The 20,958-nt window shown below is 40.3% G+C and overlaps 1 pseudogene; it reads right to left on the reverse strand.

The window, feature by feature from the left end:
• Positions 1-11,487: 11,487 nt before the first annotated feature.
• Positions 11,488-19,552, reverse strand: LOC114608912 (annotated as a pseudogene).
• Positions 19,553-20,958: the final 1,406 nt, after the last annotated feature.

Here is a 20,958-nt window from a genome sequence, read left to right on the forward strand (position 1 = left end):
TTGGAACTGGGGACTGAGGTAATGCTGTAATATGCCTGAACTTCCTTTTGTTTGGAAGGATGTGTATTTGGAGACTTTGGATTTGGAAAGCAGTGGAATGCTTTAAAGTGGGGCTTGATGGACCATCCTAGTAGGAATATGGAAGACTTTGTTGCTAAGAGTGATTTAAAGTGTGCAGACCTGACCCAAGTAGTTTCAGTGTAACAGAATTTCAGTATGTGGCCTAGAGACTGCTTTTGTGGTATCTTTGTGAAGAATGTGGCTGTTTTTGCCATTCTCTGAAGAGTCTACCTGAGGCTAAAGTAAAGAGATTTATATAAATCTCATTGGCAGAAGAAATCTCAAAAACCACAGTAGAGACTTTCTTCTCATGAAGAACATTTTGAACATGCATAGCAAACTTAGAAGGGAAAAATATAAAATATATGGTTACTGTATTAAAAGGGCACCAGGAAGTGAAATGGAGCTGAATCCTGTGTTCAATGATATTAAATTGAATTAAGGGAGTAGTGATCTTGGGGCAAGATCCCACTCAGCTAAGTTTAGGTCCAGGCATGGTAGTACAAGCCTTTAATCCCAGGAGCTAAAGGCAAGCAGATCTCTTAGTTCAAGGCCAGCCTAAGACAGAGGAGGTTTTGGGTAAAGAAAAGCTTGAGTTCAAGTGTGGTACTACACACCTTTAATCCTTGCAATCAGGAGACAGAGTCATCCAGACCTTTCAGTTCAAGGTCAATTTACAGAGCAAGTTCCAGGAGAGTCAAGCTTAGGCACTAAAGGAATTGGAAAATAGAAAGCTGATGATAAAATAATAGAACAAGGAGGGCATGTTCCAGCCCCAACAAGAAGTAGAACTTGGCAGCTTTGACCATGTGGCTCTGGCTTTAGAGTCAAGAATAGAAGGAACTACTAGGACAATTGATGCTGGTTAGCTAGAGCTAAGAAATTAATGGTGATTAAAAAGAGACCAGCATCACTTAGGTGAGGTCTTCTGGAAAGTGTTTTCTGAGAGCACAAAGAAACTGTGTTCCATAGATAGACAAGGTTGTATCTTGTGCTGCATCTGGACTTGATCATGTGTAAGAACCACCTAGGTGATACTGGTTTTGAAGTTATGAAAGGTCATGGAGAGCATCTGAGGCTTGGCACTGTGTGAGGTGAGAGAGACTGGTGGAGGTGCAGTCTCAGTTTCAGTTGATGGCCTAGGACTGAAGGGGTCACTCAAAGTAGTTGAGGCTTGGCACCATGGAGGGAGCCTATGATAGGTTTTAGTGAAGCCTGGTTGCATCAAAAGACCCCAGGGTATTGGAGATGCCAATATCATGGGATAACTACCAAAACCAGCAGTAGCAGTGGAGTGGCGTCAACCAGATCCTAGAGTACTACAGAGGGCAGAGATGAAGAAGTGAACCAAGCCCTTTGTAGGATCCCAGAAGATCATGTGTGGCTCCTAGATATTAGAACAAAAAATTGTACAGCTAAAGATGCCTTGGATACCCCAAGATGTTAGAAATGTCAATGCTGTGGGATACCTATTGAGGAAAGCTGCTAACAGGGAGTGGAACCAGCCCAAGAGAATGAATTTTGTTGCTGCTGAATGCCAGTTCTGCCAACAACAGCCAACAAGGTTGAAAGGAATTGGAGATCTAAAGAGCACTTTGATACCAGATATGGAGATGTGGAGTTTGGAGTTTGCCCAGTTGGGTTTTGGTTGCTCTTTGATCCAGTATTTCCTCACTATGGTATTTTGGAATGGTTATGTATAGCCTAAATGATGTTGGAGGTATGTGACCAGCTTTTTGATTTTGATTTCTTAAGGGATTACAGTCTAGAGATTTCATGAATCTCAGAAGACAGTGAACTTTGGACTTTTAACCTTGTAGAGACTGTTATAAACTATAGGATTTTTTTTTTAAATTTATTTATTATATATGAGTACACTGTAGCTGTCTTCAGACACACCAGAAGAGGGCATCAGATCTCATTACAGATGGTTGTGAGCCACCATGTGGTTGCTGGGATTTGAACTCAGGACCTCTGGAAGTGCAGTCAGTGCTCTTAACCACTGAGCCATCTCTCCAGCCCAAACTATAGGATTTTTGAAGTTAGACTAAATGTATTTTGCATTACGCTGTGCCTAAGTGTGGCCCCATAGACTCATGTGCTTGAACAAGCCTCTGGGGGCCAGGTAGTGGAATGTAGTAGTGTTAGGAGATGTGGCTTTGAAGCTCCATCCAGTGCAGAAAACTCAGTTTACTCTTGGCTGCCATCAGAACAAGATGCAGAACTCTCAGTTCCTTCTGTGCTATGCCTGCCTGGATGTTGCCATACTCCTGCCTTGATGATAATGTACTGAGCCTCCATACTGTAAGCTAACCCCAATTAAATGTTGTCTTTTATAACAGTTGCCTTGGTGACAATGTCTCTTTAGAGCAATGGAAACCTTAATGAAGACAAAGTGATTAAAATGTAAAGTTTATTTGGCTGTTTTATTTTCTCTTTTGCTTGTATCTGATTGCAAAGAGAGTTCACTGTTTTATGTTTAGTTGGAAGTCTGTTTATCTTAACTGGCTCTAAATCAATGTGACATCTTGTAATTCTCAGACTTTTCTGAGAGAAATCAATGTGTAACAAAACATTTAATGAAATCCGAGCAACGTGAGGTTTGCCTAAGAAGTTGTAATCAGCAAAAACTCTTACAGTTTAACAATTTTATCGGCATAAATCTTAATTTGGTATACTATGTGATGCAAGCAATTTGGATTCAACACTTCGTAAAATATTTTATTGATCTTTGAGAATTTCATGCATCACATTTTGATCATATTCCCCTCATCTCCCTCTCTTCAAATACTTCCAGCTATGTTCCCATTCAACTTAAACAAACAAACAAAAACAGAGTTTGCAGGTAAATAAAGAGAGCTAAAGAAAATTATCCTGAGTAATCTCATCTAGACCCAAAAAAACAAATATATTTGTTTATATCTTAGGTGTTAAGTCTTTGATAAGCAAGTTACTATCCTCATAACTACAGAGATAGATATAGATAAGGAACTAACATGGAGGGAAGGAACATTTTGGGGAGGTAAAATAGAATAAATAGTTATGGTTAAATGGGGAGGGAGCAGAGGGACGATCAATCATGGAGGGGGAGGGGAAAAGGGGAATACTCGGAAAGACAGATCAATCTCAGTACCATTTGAGAAGTCCTGGAAACTTAATACAGTAGAAACTCTTACATAATTAACATATGTGACATGGAGTAAATCTAAACTGGAATAGTCAATATGACATCTCTCACCAATGAGTGAATCTACCAGTGCTGGGAATGGACTACATCTAATTAGGTTGTTGTCCACAGGGGCACCATGGAAACCCCCAAATATCTCAATTATTGTCAAAGCTATTGATTATGATCCACAAACTTCAGCCTTATAGCTGATGACAATACCTAGTTAACTCACTGAATGTGAAGTAGTTGAGATGGTGCCTATCGAGAGGTTTTAACCCTATTGAAAAGTAGTGTTCATGGTGCTGGAAGACATCTGTATACTACCAGATGAGGTAGGTAAATGCCTACCTAGATTCAATGTCTGCAATCAGCAATGGTGACTTGCCTGGAAAGATAACTTGGTGTGACAGTGCCATGAAAGTTGTGGTAGCAACCAGGCACTCTCTCGTTGTAATTAAGGTCTACTATCTGAGATACAACCCATGCCTGACACTGCTCCAGTGGCCAAGACTCAGAATAGGCTAGGCACCTAGAAGAAACCATACACTATTGTTCTCCTAAAGGTGTGTAGCAATTAAATGACTCTTAATGACATTTGCTATACTCATAGATTAGTGCCTTGCTCAGCTGTCATCAGAGAAGCTTCCTCCTGCAGCAGAGACACACAGCTAGACATTAAGTAGAGAACAGAGACCTTGAACATGCAATCTTAAATGAGTTGTCTTACTCAAATCTCTATCTTCCTCAGGGAACTCTGCAGAAGAGGAGATAGAAGTACTTCAAGATCCAGAGTGAGAAGAGGACACCAGGAAAAAAAGGCTTTCTAGTCAAAACAGGACTCATACAAATACAACTCATAGATACCATGGCCGCATACATAGAATCTGCCCAGGACTAAGCCAGATGTGGTTTCAATGCTGAGAGTGGAAGCAGACACAAACCCTTTTCCCTAACTCAGAAGCTATTTCCAATTGCTAATGTCTTTTAAGAAAAAAAAAGTGTTATTTTTCCCCAATGAAGTCTCACTGAATGACAGGCTTCATGTCCCTCAGTAGTTGGCCAAGACAAAATCAACTCAATGGTATTGTTGGAGTTTTATTGTTTGTTTGTTTGATTGTCTATCTTATGGATCCTTTGCTTACCTAATATGGTTCCCAATTTTGGTTTTATGAGTTTTCTGTCTGTGTAAATGTGTTACTGGATAGGAGGAAGAGAAAATTGTGTGCTAGGTGAGACTCTTGTGCTGCATGTGGTACCTAAAGCAGAAGAGACTATTTCGAAGTTTGGAAGGTGTCAATGTTATCCCTACAAGATTGCTAGCCCCATACCTGCTTTGAATTGTCACTGTCTCTGGGTATATGACAGGATTTCTGGGCTTTATTTCCTTGATCTTTTAAGAACCATGATATAAGGAACCCTAAATTATTTCTTTTTTCATTTACAATTATTTGCTTAATTATTCATTAATATTTATTTATTTATTTATTGTGTGCATGCATATGTGTGTGTGTCTGTGTGTGCACTCCCATGTGTACACACATGCCTTGGTACATAAAGCTGTATTCTGTTCTTTAATTCCATGAGGTTGGTCCCAGAGTTTGAGGTGGTCCATTTGAATATCAAGTGCCTTTATTCTCTGAATCTTGCCATGTCTCAATCCTGTCTTGGTTAGCTCTCTCTTTTCAGGATAATCAAGATGGGCAATATAATGAGATGTCAAGAAAGGAACTAGGCTAAGGATGAAAGGGGAGATGATGGTCCACAGGGAGAGATGAGAGACGTGGATATGGAGAAAGAAGAAGAAACAATTAAATATGAAGGGAAGGATAGTGCTCTATGGCTCATGCTCAGAGGGAAATACATTTTGGGAAGAATTTAAACATTTTGTCCTATTTTTCTCAGACTCATAATATGTCTTCACTGTGTAAATGGAATGGTGGAAACTCAAAGCTTGGAATGACCACACACCCAGCTATATTCTAGAAATTTCAGTGTTACTGACACTGCATGTTGTTGCTAAAATCCTTTCCATTGAAGGGAAGTAAACAGTATCTTCCCCCTTCCCTAACGTTCCATTGACACAACAAAGTATGTTGCCACCAATTTCCATCCTTCCATAAAAATGAATTTATAGGGTTTACTTACAGTGCAGAGGTGAAGGGTTATTTACATGAGTGTGGGTTCTCCCTGAAATAGGCTGCACTGAACACTTTCCCAAGCATGGTGACGACTGTCTCATAGCTGGATAGATGAAGCCTTCCTCACCATAGTCTTCCCCACCTACAAACCCCAGCCTGTCTCCAAGGCTGCATGCAGTTAGAATTGAAGGGAATATAACATTCAGTATGGAGTGGCTGGATGCTCAGGTAAAGGTCCCACGATCTTCCCTGCTCCTTCTTCTACAAGATGATGTCAAGGATTGACAGTCCAGCTGGGATGATCTTCTGCATTTAGGCCCAGCTGGACTTTCTAAGACAGCAATTGTTTGATTTGTGAGATAGTCCTCCTACACAGCAAAAGTATAGGCTGAGGACATTTCTGTTGCTCCCTTTTCTGTCTAGAACCATGTGTTAAAGCACATGTAGCATCCTAAGTGCCCCTAAAGGCTTTTCCTGATTCTATGGAGTATCATGTTGATGGTTGTACAGGGGGAAGCCTATACATGTACGGCTCTGTTGGAGGCAGGATCCTATATTCAGGGCTCTGCTGTTCCTCCAACAAACCAGTAAAGGCTACAGGATTCTGTGGGAAGATGAATACTTTCAAACCAGTCTCCCTGGTGATTTTTTTTTCTTTCCAAGGAAAGTAAGCTGAGAAAAAAACTGATGCAGCAGGGGTAGAGGAAGTCTGGCTTCAGCTGTAATCAAGGCAGAGGCCCCAGAGCTTGCTCAGTGAATAATTGAAATTATCATAGGTTTGGGGAGAGGTGTAATTGGAGATGTGGTAGAACTGTCATTGGATGTGCAGTGACTACTTAGGGTTTGTAGGTCCCTGGCTGCCAGAATACCTGCCTGGGCCACATTGTCCACACACATTTAGTTGACTATAGATGATATGCCAGTAATAATCAGAATGCAGTAAATTTGAGAGCTCTAACCACTGTGTGAGACATGAATGTACATCTCTTCTTACAAATGTACAGGGGTAGTAAGGCACAAATGCGTAAAGTGCCTCTATCTTTCAGGGTCAACCCTTGGCTTCTAGCACCGAATTCCTGCCTAACATTTTGCCGTGTGAGTGTAGATCAGACCGTGTCTTTTCATAGTCCTCTTCCTCATGGCTCCTCAGGAAGATATCCTTCTCGAAGATGGGCCCTGCAACCTCAACTGAAGTGATAGATGACAGCTAGCACATCAGCTTGGACATTAATCTCCAACAGGTTCTGGGTACCTAAACACAGGCAACACACTGTCACTTTCATGAAATAAACCAGGGAATTTCCATGATTCTTGTTCATTTCCAGGTTAATCTGGCTTCCTGGTGTGTTCTGGGATGTTTCTTGATACACAAGACCATGACACAGTTGCTTACATGAGCATTGAAAGAACAATGAGGTGACTTCTGGTATTTTGTTGTCAGGGTTCATAGTCTCTAGCTTTTACAGATCTCCTCCCCTCTCTCTTTCTGATCCTAAGTACTTTATAGAAAAGAACAAAGTCGTTTTACTGTATGCTTTGTCAACACAGCTTTAAAAATCAAAATTTGTGATTTCTTTATAGGAAGCAAATTTTAAACTAAATATAAAAGAATGCAGTCACATTCAAGGACAGTTGATAGTCCATATGCTGCAATGCCACACTCAGGTGTACACAGGCAATCGTACAGTGAAACAGACATCGTAATGCTGGGACTGTTCTCACTTTGTGAGGGCAATAAATATTGTCAAAGGACCATCCTGAGTGATTGAGCAATGATTACTGAGCTGTGGGGAGATTTAACATTTCCTGTGACTGAGATATCTGTGTCTTCTACCTTGTCTCCAGCATCCAAGTTTCTCTTTTCCATGTCTTGCACTCTGAGGTTTGTGTTTTGCCACCTAACTTTTTCATTTCTGGTTTTATCTCCAGTTGAGTTTTCTGTAGGAATTCTATTTCTACTTTTATGTGTTGAATGGTTTCATCATTTCACTTTCTGTTCCTTTGTGTTTTCATAACTTCATTAAAGGAGTTTTTTCATATCCCTTCAGTTCCTTGAACATCTTCACAATTGCTATTTTGAAATCTGTCTTTCTTCATGCTGGTGTCTAGGTAAATAGGTTTGAAAACACAGAGATGATTCTAGGTGTGACTATCTGGTCTTTGTTGGGTGGTTATTATCTTCCTTAGTTTCTTATTGTTATTTTTGTTATTAGAGGTGGAATTATCTTTGTGTGGCTATCTTCTTTTGGATTTGTTGGAAGAGGATTACTTTCTTGCTTTGTTTAGGATATAATTTCCCTCTTTGTATTGTAGCTTTCCCTCTAATATCCTTTGTAATGCTGGGTTTGTGGAAAGATATTGTGTAAATTTGGTTTTGTCATGGAATATCTTGGTTTCTCCATCTATGGTAATTGAGAGTTTTGCTGGGTATAGTAGCCTGGGCTGGCATTTGTGTTCTCTTAGGGTCTGTATGATGTCAGTCCAGGATCTTTTGGCTTTTATAGTCTCTGGTGAGAAGTCTGGTGTAATTCTTATTGGTCTGCCTTTATATGTTACTTGGCCTTTTACCCTTACTGCTTTTAATATTCTTTCTTTTTTTGTGTGCATTTGATGTTTTGATTATTATGTGATGAGAAGTATTTCTTTTCTGGTCTAGTCTATTTGGTGTTCTGTAGGCTTCTTGTATGTTTATGGGCTTCTTGTTCTTTAGGTTAGGGAAGTTTTCTTCTATAATTTTGATGAAAATATATATTGGCCCTTTCAGTTGGGAATCTTCACTCTCATCTATACCTATTATCCTTAGATTTGGTTTTCTCATTGTGCCCTGGATTTCCCGGATCTTTTGTGTTAAGAACTTCTTGCATTTTGCCTTTTCTTTGACAGCTGTGTCAATATTTTCTATGATGTCTTCTGTACCCGAGGTTCTCTCTTCTATCTCTTGTATTCTGTTGGTGATGCTTGCATCTATGACACCTGATTTTTTTCCTATGTTTTCTATCTCCAGGGTAGTCTCCCTTTGTGATTTCTTTATTGTTTCTATTTCCATTTTTATTTCCTGGATGGATTTGTTCAATTCCTTCACCTGTTTGCTTGTGTTCTCTTGTAGTTCTTTAAGGGATTTTTGTGTTTTCTCTTTAACGGCTTCTACCTATTTACCTGTGTTCTCCTCAAATTCTTTGAGAGTGGTGTTTAGGTCCTTCTTAAAGTTCTCTATCATCATCATTAGAAGTGATTTTCAATCTGAATCTTGCTTTCCTGGTGATATGGGGAGTTCAAGACTTTCTAGTGCGGGAGAACTAGGTTCTAATGATGCCAAGTACCCTGGGTTGCTGATGCTTATGTTCTTGCACTTGCCTTTTGCCATCTAGATCACCTTAGCACTACCTGTCTCGTCTCTTACTGGAGCCTGTCTTTCCTATTATCTTGGTTGTTTCAGAACTGTGTGGGGTGGGTGTTATTACCTGGGTTAGAGCTAGGGCCCAGAATCTGCTCAGTGCTCTGGTCCAGACCAGAAGGTACCTGTGCTCTGGGCCAGGAGTGAATTCCTGGGTCCTAGTGGGTCCCAGTTACTTCCTGTTTGATTGGCGTGGAGTTGCTGTCTCCTTACCTAAGATACTGCCCAGGTTAGAGCTCCTGGGAGGCCTGCTCCCTCTGGGATTTGTGAGATTGGGTGCAGAGCTGCCATCCAGGATCTGCTCAGTGCTTGGTCTCAGACAGGAAGGAACCAGTGTTCCAGGCCAGGAGTGAATTCCTGGGTCCATGTGGGTCCCAGTTACTCCCTGTTTAGGGGGTGTGGCGTTGCTGTCTCCTTAACTAAGATACTGCCTGGGAGGCCCACTTCCTCTGGGATTTGTGAGATTGGGTGCAAAGCAGCCTGCTGGGATCTGCTCCTCTTCCTTGGTTTCTGTTGCACTCTCTGGATCTTAGAAAACTGTGGTGTTTGTAAGATGTCTCATAGTGAACTCTTCTGCAGATTGGTGGATGGCAAAGAGGACTAGAGGTGGGCTAGAACAAAAGCTGAGAGGGGCTTCAGGAAAGAGCTAAGGTGATACTGTCTTCATCAAAAGATAGAGTCCCCAGGGAGCTCGATATGTGGTGGAAGGAAGGCTTTTTTGCAAGTAGGTTGCAGTAAGGCAAAGAATGATCTGGAGAAACAGGTTTCAGTGGGCTACAGGGAGCCTGGGTATGAGACAAGGGTTAGAGTCTCCAGTGAAAAGACTTGGGGGGGGGAGGAAGGTACCTGTAAACAGGTTGCTACCAATCCTAGGGTGAAAGTAGAGAGGTCTTTATGCAGGACAGGTAGGAGAGAGGGATTCCCTAAACAGAGCTTACCAGCTATGGCCACTGGGGTCCTAGGGTTGAAAGTGCTTCTAGGTATTGGGGGCTGACAGACAGGATTAGGATGAGTCAGGGGAGGGCAGTAAGAAGGTCCACAGGAAGGAGGAAAGCTCTGCTCCCAGGAATGGAGGTAGGATGAGAGTTCAGTCTCCTGAAAGCCAGCTGCTACAGGGATGGGGGTGAGGCTACAGAATGTAATGAAGGACAGGAAGAAGAGTGTAAATCACCTACTTGAATCTAAGCCTGGCATGGTCACTAGGGTTCCAGATAGAGGCTGTTTCAAGATATATGCTGCTCACACAAAGGGATGAGAAGAGAAAGGAAAGCTTGCTGTACTGCCAGGATTCACGAGTCCCCAGGGAATGGAGGAGGTAGTGTGTGAGAACAGGCCACTACAAGCTCTGATCTGTTTCAAAATGGGATCTTTTACAGTTTTTGCAAATCTCTAACTGACAGCAATAGAGTGTTTAATTAATGTATTCTCCCCCTTTTAATGTCCTTTATGTCCCCCCTTTCTGATTAGTCCTTCCTTCCTTCCCTTTTTTCCTTCCTTCCTTCCTTCCTTCCTTCCTTCCTTCCTTCCTTCCTTCCTTCCTTCCTTTCTTAGCTCTCGATGTCCTAGAACTCACTTTGTAGTCTATGCTGGCCATGAACTCAGAGATCTTTCAGTTACTGCCCAGGAAATAACTGCCTGTGCTGAGAACTCCCTCTTAAATGCTAGCTTTTCATCTAGGTGAGCTGAAATAAAAAATCTTCCTTAATCTTTTTAAAAGAGGAAGCAAAACAAAACAAAAGCAGAAACAAAAACTTGAAACCCTTAAAAACACAACCAAACAAAGCAGAGCAAGCAGAAAAATATTTCAGTCTATACTGCATCCAGAGACACAGTCCCTACATTTAATTTACAACTTCAGTTTAAGGACTGGCGAGATCATGCAACAGGCAAAGCTTCCTTCCCCAAAGCCTGATAATCTAAGTTCAATCTTTGGGATCAGCTCCAGCATGATGTTTGTCTTTGATCTCTGGACATACCTGCTGTGATTCACATGCACTAACAAACGAAAAACAAACTCACTAACTAACTAACTAACTAACTGACTAACTAACTGACTATGTATTATAAGAGTAGAGTCCACTTAGTTATACACATTTATTTGCAAAAATGTTTTAGATTAGACACAACAAGAATCGCAACCTATACTATGGGTCCCTAGTTCACAGAATAGAGGAATCTACTCCAGTTGCCTAGTGCATACCCAAAGGACAAGAGGGTTGGAATTAGTCTCACATCTACATCTGTTCCTGATTTTCCCTTAGTCCACCTCAGATCCATGATCACCTTCTGATTCCAGAACAGCCATGTCTGGACACAGCAGGGACATAGGATTGTTTATTTACAGAAAAACATAATCAACAGATGAGGTATTGATGAATATTTATTCTCCCATACTAACTTCTTCATTAAGCAAGCAGAATTTCCTGAAAGTTAGAAATGTTTTTAATGGAGAGATGAAATAAGGAAGAGAGCCTTAAGGTACAAGAGGTACTGAAGTGCTCAGACCCAGAAGCTGGGGCACAGCTGCCTGTGTGTCTCTGCCTGTGGGCAGAGGCTTTAGGAAGAAGGCTAGTGGCTATGTTAGTGATTGGCAAAGCTTCTGGTGACTTGATTAATGCTAAGTTAGCCTCTGTATCAAATGGAGGCAGCAGGGCCTGAGTTGTGCCTCTGTCCCTGCTAGAGGACTAGATAACACCAGATAACACCACGTCCCCTCCCTCTTCTCATCATTGAGACTTTTTATTCAGTGCCTTCCTGTGATGCTCCACCAGTGTCCCGATCCACTCTGAGGTTTTCTCCCTGGCTTCCTCCCAGCTGACAAGTAGCTCATAGCCCAGATCTCATTGAGCTTTCTTGTAGGAGAAGGCAGACACACTATTTGACACTGTGACCAAGAACCAACTAAAGGGTGGTCTATAGTTGTAGACTGAATGTACCAGGAAGCTCACAGTTTCCAGTAGAAAGGCAAGCCAGTAGAGGAAGTGGAAGGCTCCAGATGGAATCAAGATGAAGGTCCTATTCCTTGCTCAGGGGATAATTTAAATCATCATAGCTTTGGTGAGGGGTGTCATCTGAGATATAGCAGAACTTGGATGCTTTGTGACTTCTTGGGGTCTTGAAGGCCCCTGGCAGTCAGAATGTGAGCCCAGGTCACATTGCCCACATACACTGTGTTGGCTTTTGAGAATTTTCCGGTAGTATTCAGAATACCCTGGTTTTTGAGGGACCTAATCATATGTTAGAAAGTTTTGAGCTTCTCTCTCCATAAATGTACATGAGTCTTAAGGCACAAGTATTCAAAGTGCCATTATGTTTTGGGATGTTCTTACTGGCTGTCAGCATTGCCTTCTCAGCCATATTTTTGAGGTATTGGTGTGGATCAGGCCATGTGCTCTCATGATGCTTTTCCTTACAGCCACTCAGGACGATCTCCTTGTAGGAGTTTGGTCCAGCCACAATTATTGAGCTGCTGTAGATGAAGGCTGGCACACTGGCTTCCACACAAGCATCCAAAAGGAGCTGAGTACCTGCTCATAGGAAGCTTACCATTACTGCTACCAAATAAGACAACGGACCCACTGTGGCAATGGGGTTAGATTGGTCACCATTCCAACTCCAGTGGAAGGGCTACTATAGACCTGAGTGCATTCCCACCTTATATGGACTCAAACCTACCACTCTATATTCACAGAATAACCCCCAAATGAGAAGAGATGACATATAAATTCTGGTAAAAAGGGATTTCTAGGTTTCTTAGTTCATAAAGACCCTCTCTGTATCTCTCTCTATCTCTCTCTCTGCCTCTCTCTCTCTCTCTCTCTCTCTCTCTCTCTCTCTCTCTCTCTCACACACACACACACACACACACACACACACACACACACACACCATGAGTATATGTGTTTATTTGTACTAATTTTATTTCAGGAATAGGGATCAAACCTAGGCTCTTCCACTTGTTACAAAAGTTCCTTCCCACTGAGTCACTGTCCTAATTTCCTTCAGTTTCTGTGATAAACACTGTGATCACAGAAAAGTGGGACAGAAGGGTTGACATGGCTCATGCATCCCAATCACAGTTCAACATGAAGGAAATCACTGCAAGGACAAAGGCAGAAAACATGTACAAATGCTACTCACTTCCTTGCTTCCCATGACTGCACACTTTGCTTATATATATAACCCAGGACAACCTACTTGCTCAGTGTTAACACAGACCATAGGAGCTGGACCATCTCATATCAATCATTAATCAAAAAATAACCCACAGAAACATCCACAGGCCAATCTGATGGGAGCAATTCTGTAGTTGAGATTCCCTCCTCCAGGTGACTACCATGTGTCAAGCTGACAAAAACTAACCAACATTTTTACTTTGAAAAGTACTTCCTAAGATTCTTTTTCTCCTCGAAAAGTATTCCTTTATATGTTCTAAATACTGACATCAATACATTAGTTTGGGGCTCAATGATTGAGCCTTTGCCTTGAGTGCAAGCTTTGGTCCCCAGAAAAAAACAAATAGTTTTAAAAAAGACTTTCCGACTAAATAAAAGTAAACAGTTACTAATTCTCATGTGTTTCATTTCATTAAAGGAGGGTTATTTTTTTAATTCTAAAATGCAAGGTAATATATTCTTCGAAGTAGTTCAGAATTTATAGCATGCCCATGCAGATTTAGAGTGAGTTTTTCATTTCATTTTCCAAATATAGTCTTAATATATGGTCCAGATTGGGCTTGAAGTTATGATCTTCCTGAAGCTCAAGAAGATGATCTTAAATCAAATCTTATAAAGATGATAGAGTTTTTAGAGTGGAAATGAACAAATCCCTTAAAAAATACAGGAAAATGCATTTAAGTAGGTAGAGGTCTCTAAAGAAGAAATAAATAAATATAAAGAAATACAGGTAAGTAGAATCAAACAGTTGAAGGTTATGAATGAAACTATCCAAGAACTAAAAATGGACATGGAAGCAATAAAGAAAATAGAGACAATCATGTAGGTGAAAAACCCAGGGAAGAGAACAGAAGCAACAAATATAAGCATTACCAACAGAATGCAGGAGGTGGAAGAGAAAATCTTAGGCATAGAATATATGTTGGAAGAAATCTATTCATTGATCAATGAAAATACAAAATCCAGAAAGTTCATGACACAACACATCCAGGAAATTTTGGGACACCATGAAAAGTCCAAACCTAAGAATAATAGAGTATAAGAAGGAGAATAGTCCCAGCTCATAGGCCCAGAAAACATCTTCAGCCAAGTCACAGAAGAAACTTCCCCTAACCTAAAGAAAGAGATGCCAATAAACATACAAGATGCATACAGAACACCAAACACATTGGATCAGAAAAGAAAATGCTCCCACCACATAAAAATCAAAACACTAAATGTATGGAACAAAGAAAGAATATTAAAAACTGCAAGGGGAAAAGTCCAAGTAGCATATAAAGGCCTACATATCAGAATTACACCCAACTTCTCAACAGACCTTCTAAAAGCCTGGCAGGTGTCTTGCAGACCCTAAAAGACCACAGATGTCAGCTAATACTAATGTATACAGCAAAATGTTTGATCACCATAGATGAAAAACCAAGGTATTTCACGACAAAACCAAGTTTGAACAATAAATTTCAACTAACTTAGCCCTACAGAAGATAATAGAAGGAAAACCCCAACCAATGAGGCTAACTATACTAAAAAACACAAGGAACAAATGATTTCACAGCATGAAAATCAAAAGAGGAGAAACACACACACACACACACACACTACCACCATCAAAATAACAGGAATTAAGAATCATTAGTCATTAATATCTTTTAACATAAGTTGACTCTGTTTTCTCACCGCCCCCCCACACACACACACACACAAGATATAGGCTAACAGAATGGGCATGTAAAGAGGCTCCATCATTCTGTTGTATACAAGAAACACATCTAAGCAACAAAGATAGATAGGCATAATTTTAGAGTAAAGGACTGGAAAAAGGGTTTCCAAGCAAACAGACCCAAGAAAAAAGCAGGAGTAACCATTCTAATATCTAATAAAATAGACTTTCAACCAATAGTAATCAAAAGAGACAGGGAAGGACACTTCATATTCATGAAAAGAAAAATCCACCAAGAGGACTTCTCAATTTTGAAAATCTATGATCAAAATTCAAGGCACCCACATTCATCAAAACTAAATTACTAAAGCTTAAGTCATGCATTAGACCCCATACATTAATAGTGGGAACCTATAACACCCTACTCTCACCAGTAGACAGGTCATTGAAACAGATACTAAACAGAGAAATAGTGAATTTAACAGAGGTTATAATTCAAATGGACCTAACAGATATTTATAGAACATTTCATCCAACCACAAAAGAATATGCCTCTTCTCAGCATCTCATGAAACCATCTCTCAAACTGACCGTATAATTGGTCACAAAGCAAGCTTCAACAGTTACAAGAAGACTGAAATAACCCCTTGCATATTATTAGATCTCCATGGATTAAAGATGAACTTCAACAGATACAGAAACAACAACAAATCTACATACTTATGAAAACTGAACAACTCTCTGTTCAATGATCACTGGTTCTGGGAAGAAATAAAGAAAGAAATTAAAAACTTTCTAGAATTCAATGAAAATGAGGGTACAACATATTCAAACTTTCAGAATACAATGAACACAGTTCTAAGAGGAAAGTTCATAGCATTACATGCCTTCATAAATAAATTGGAGAGTTCTCTTACAAACAATTTAAAAGTACACCTGAAAACTCTAGAACAAAAAGAAGCAAACACACCTAGGAGGAGTAGATGTCAAGAAATAATCAAAATCAGGACTGAAATCAGTCAATTAAAGACAAAGAGAACAATACAGAGACTCAAGAAAACCAAGGGCTGGGTCTTTGAGAAAATCAACAAGATAGACAAATCCTTAGTCAAATTATCAAAAAGGCAGAGACAGTACCTAAATCAATAAAATCAGAAACAAAAAGAGAAATATATCAATAGCCATTGAAGAAATTTAAAGAACATTTAAGTCTTACTTCAACAGTCTGTACTCCCCAAAATTGTAAAATATGAATGAAATGGTAGATGATTTTCTAGACAGATACCTATTACCCAAGTTAAATCAAGATCAGGTAAACTATCTGAATACTCCTATAACTCTTAAAGAACTAAAAGCAGTCACTGAAGTCTCATAACAATAGCAACAAAAAAGTCCAAGGCCAGAGGTTTTAGTGCAGAATTCTACCAGACTTTCAAAGAAGAGATAATCCCAAGATTGCTCAAACTATTCCACAAAATAGAAACAGAAGGAACATTGTAAAACTCGTTCTGTGAAATCACAGTCATCTTGATACCTACACCACACAAATATTCAATAAAGAAAGAGAATTTCAGAACAATTCTCCTCATGGATAGTGATGCAAAAAAATTGACAAAATACTCGCTAAACAAATCCAAGAACACATCAAAGAAATCATCCACCATGATCAAGTAGACTTTATCCCAGAGATACAGGGGTGGTTTAATATATGAAAATCCAGCAACGTAATCCACCATATTAAAAATAAAACCAGAAAGAAAAAACACGTGGTAACCTCATTAGATTCTGAGAAAGCCTTTGACAAAATCCAAGACCCCTTCATGTTAAAAGTCTTGAAGAGATAAAAGATACAAAAGATATAGCTAAACATATTAAAGGCAATATCCAGCAAGCCAATAACCAACATCAAATTAAATGGAGAGAAACTTAAGGTAATTCCACTAAAATCAGGACAAGACAAGGATGCCCCTCTCTCTCCAATATAGTACTTGAAGTTCTAGCTAGAGCAAATAAGACAACTTGAGGTGATCAAGGGAATACAAATTGGAAAGGAAGAAGTATAGTATCGCTATTCACAGATGATATGATAGTATATGCAAGTGACCCCCAAAATTCTACCAGAGAACTATTATATCTAATAAACACCTTCAGTAAAGTGGCTGGATACAAAATTAACTCAAAAGTATCAGTAGCTCTTCTTTATACAAATGATAAACAAGCTGAGAAAGAAACTAGGGAAGCAATAACATTCAAAATAGCCACAAATAATATAAAATATGTTAAAGTAAAAACTTCTGGTTTAGAAAGTCAGTTATGTCAAAGATGTTTTGTTTAGGCACACAGGTGAAGGGATGCCTTGCTCAAGTAGACATGTGAAGGAATGTTTTCCTGGGGCAGACACAAGTGAAAGGATGTTTTGCTACAGTGGACATGTGAAAGGATGTATGGTGAAGGGATATAAATATGGCCCCACAGACAGTGGGAGCTGGAGCATTGGTTTGGTTTGCTCCACCTTGCTATTCTTTGCTAACTACATACATATATTGGTTTGCCTTATATAGCATTGTTGAGTTCCACTAGTGGTTAATGCCACTATTGAAAGCAACTCACCAAAGAATTGCTTGTGAAGTTCCTGTGGCAGCTTGTAACTTCTGTGGCCTTTTCTCAGGCCAGTTGCCCAGCCTTTTGGTTTCTTGAGGATTAAACTACAGCTGCTGGTTTCTGTGGGGTGTCTGACTGCCAAGTGGACTGGACTGTAGCTGCCGAATTATATTTGGTATTTGCTATGGGACTGAACTGCTGACAAAGAAGATTGAGCTCACCCCCAAAGAACTATTGTAAACATGTTCACTTCCTCCGCATGCTAATAACTTTTCTCTTCCACTGTCTTAGTGGGTGGTGAGCAAGAGGAGAGGTTGAATATTTGTTAAATTAGACTGCAAAAAGTTTATGCCTACAATATCTTGGTGTAATTTTAACCAAGAACTTGAAGGATGTATACGACAAGAATTTTATGTCTCTGAAGAAAGAAATGGAGGAAGACCTCAGAAGATGGAAAGATCTGCCATGCTCATGAATTGGTAGGATTAGCATAGTGAAAATGGACGTCTCACCTAAAGCAATCTACAGATTCAATGCAATTCCCATCAAAATTCCAACACAATTTTTTACAGACATTGCAAAAACAATTCTCAACTTCCTATGAAAAAAAAAAAAACCCAAACGCAAAAAACTCAGGATAGCTAAAACAATCCTGAACAATAAAAGAACTTCTGGAGGAATCAGCATCCCTGACTTGAAGCTGTACTAATGAGCTATAGTAATACAAACTTCATGACATTGGTATAGAAGCAGACAGGTTGATCAATGGAATCAAATCAAAGACCAAGAAATAAACCCACACACCTACATACACTTTACTTATAACAAAGAAGCCAAAGTGGAAAAGGAGAGCATCTTCAACAAATGGTGCTGGTCTAACTGGAGGTCTGCATTTAGAAGAATCCAAATAGATTCAAAATGTTCACTCTGCACAAAACTCAAGTCCAAGTGGATCCCAAGGGAGAGCTACTGCAGGGGAGAGAAAATGGAAATGGAGGAGGGCATCAGTAGAAAATGGCAGACTGTTGTGGGAGTAGAGTTGGATGGGTGGGGAGATCCCAGGGTGCTATGGGGGTGACTAGCTGAGAAAACTAACAGTGGGGCATATGGATCCTGAAATGCCCACTTCCTGTAGCCAGACAGGACTCCCAGAGAAGGGATAAGGACAGTCACCCACCCACAACACCTTAGACCCAACATGTGTCTTACCTACAAGATGTGAAGGAACAAAAAGAGAAACAAGATGGTGGGAATGGCCAACCAATGACTGGCCAAAATTAAAACCCACTTGGAGGACCTGTGGTTTTTGGTTTGTTTATATTGTGGGTTACATTTATTAATTTACATATGTTGAACCACCCATGCATCTCTGGGATTAAGTCGAATTGATCATGGTGGATAATCTTTTTGATGGGTCCTTGGATTTAGTTTCAAAGTATTTTATTGAGAATTTTTGTATCTATGTTTACAAGAAAAGTATGCTTCTGAAACACTCACTCTTTGTTGAGTCTTTATGTGGTTTGGGCATCAGGGTAACTCTGGTCTCATAAAACAAGTTGGGCAATGTTTTTTCTCTTTCTCTTTTGTGAAATAATTTGAGTAGTATTGCCATTAACACTACTTGGGAAGTCTGATAGAATTCTCTGTTAAAACCATCTGGGCATAGAATATTTTGTTTTGTTTTGTTTTGTTTTGTTTTGTTTTGTTTTGTTTTTGTTTTGTTTGGGAGACTTTCGTTTTTCTGTTTCAGTAGGGGTTATAAGTCTCTACAAATTGCTTATCTGATTTGATTTAACTTTGATTAATGATATGTATTGAGAAAATTATCCATTTCTTTTACCCTTTTCAATTTTGTGGAATACAGGTTTTTAAAATATGTCCTTCTACAGCCAAAGAAGATGGTCTTCGCCAGCTCTGCCAAGAAATACCATTTTTGGGGAACGTGAGACCTCCAATTCAGATACTCTCCTGTAACACCCTTCTTGCCATCCTCCTGGTATTATTTCTAACCAGTTTATTAATCAGTTCTTGTTACAGGATTAACAGTTGCTGTCCACAGAAGAGCCTGGTACACATGTCCATGGAATGGGCCCCAATGATCAAAAAGCCAGCTCCTCCCCCAACGGACTACACCCTTACACAGCAGGAAGTAGTTTAAGAGAGACACGGTGCCCCTTTCACCATCAGCTTCTCCTCTCCTTATTTTCTTTTTTTATAATAAGAAAAAGTGGGGTATGTTAGTAAAAGCCTGAACTCAGTGACATCATATTCAGGGGCCAGTGACTCCTACGTTGCTAAGACAAGCACTCCCAGAATTCACCTGCCTCACTCACCTACACCTGGGAAGTTACACATCATCACCCACTTGAATAGTTGAGACCGCCCAACCTCCCTGTCTTCCTCTTTTCTCTTCTCGTTGCCTGTTCCTCTCTTCTCTCTCTCTCTCTCTCCCCCCTCCCTAAATAAACCCCCTCCTGTGGAACAGGAAAAAAATGTCCTTCTAATACTTAGAATATCTTCACCATCTAATGTTATATCACCCCTTTTATTTTACTATTTTTTATTGGATATTTTATTTACATTTCAGATGTTATCCCCTTACCTTATTCCCCCAACTCCCCACCCAAGAACTCCCTATCCTATCACCCCTCCTCCTGCTTCTCTGCTGATGTGCCCCTACCTATCACCCCCACTCCCACCTCCCCACCCTGGAATTCCCCCTCCCCCTACAGCATCCAGCCTTCATGAGACCAAGGATCTCCTCTCCCACCTATGCCTGACAGGGCCATCCTCCCTTACATATACAGCTGGAGCCATAGGGCACTCCCTAAGTGCTCCCGGGATGGTGGTTTAGATGCTGGGGGCTCTGGTTGGTTGGTATTGTTGCTCTCCTCATGGTGCCACAAACCCTTTCAGCTCCTTCAGTCCTCACTCTAACTCCTCCATTGAGAACCTCATGATCAGTTCAATGGCTAGTTGTGAGCATCTGCCTCTGAATATGTCAGACTCTTGAAGGCCTCTGAGGAGACATCCATATCAGGCCCTTATCGGCATGCACTTCCTGACTTCCACATCAGCATCTACCTTTGGTGACTGCACATGGGATGGATACTCAGGTGGAAAGGTCTTCAAATGGCCCCTCCTTCAGTTTCTTTCCCACACTTTGTCTCCATATTTGCTCCCTTGAGTATTTTGTTGCTCCTTCTAAGAAGAACTGAATCACCCCCACTTGGTCTTCCTTCTTTATGGGCTTCATGTGGCCTGTGAGTTGCATCTTGGGCATTTCAAGGTTCTAGGCTAATATCCAATAATCAGTGAGTGAATACCATGTGTCTTCTTTTGTGATTGGCTTACCTCACTCAGGATGATAATTTCTAGTTCCATCCATTTACCTAGGAACCTCTCGAATTCATTGTTTTTAATAGCTGAGTAATACTCCATTGTGTAAATATACCACATTTTTTGAATCCATTCCTCAGTTGAAGGACATCTGGGTTCTTTCCAGCTCCTGGCTATTATAAATAAGGCTGCTATGAACATAGTTGAGCATATGTCCTTGTTATATGTTCGAGCATCTTCTGGGTATATGCCTAGGAGTGGTATAGCTGGATCCTCCGGTAATGCTATGTCCAATTTTCTGAGGAACCGCCAGACTGATTTCCAAAGTGGTTGCACCATCTTGCAGTCCCACCAACAATGGAGGAGTGTTCCTCTTTCTCCACACCCTCGCCAGCATCTACTATCACCTGAGTTCTTAATCT

Source organism: Grammomys surdaster, unplaced genomic scaffold, assembly GCF_004785775.1.
Source record: "Grammomys surdaster isolate TR1022 unplaced genomic scaffold, NIH_TR_1.0 125941, whole genome shotgun sequence".
NCBI classification, from domain to species: domain Eukaryota; kingdom Metazoa; phylum Chordata; class Mammalia; order Rodentia; family Muridae; genus Grammomys; species Grammomys surdaster.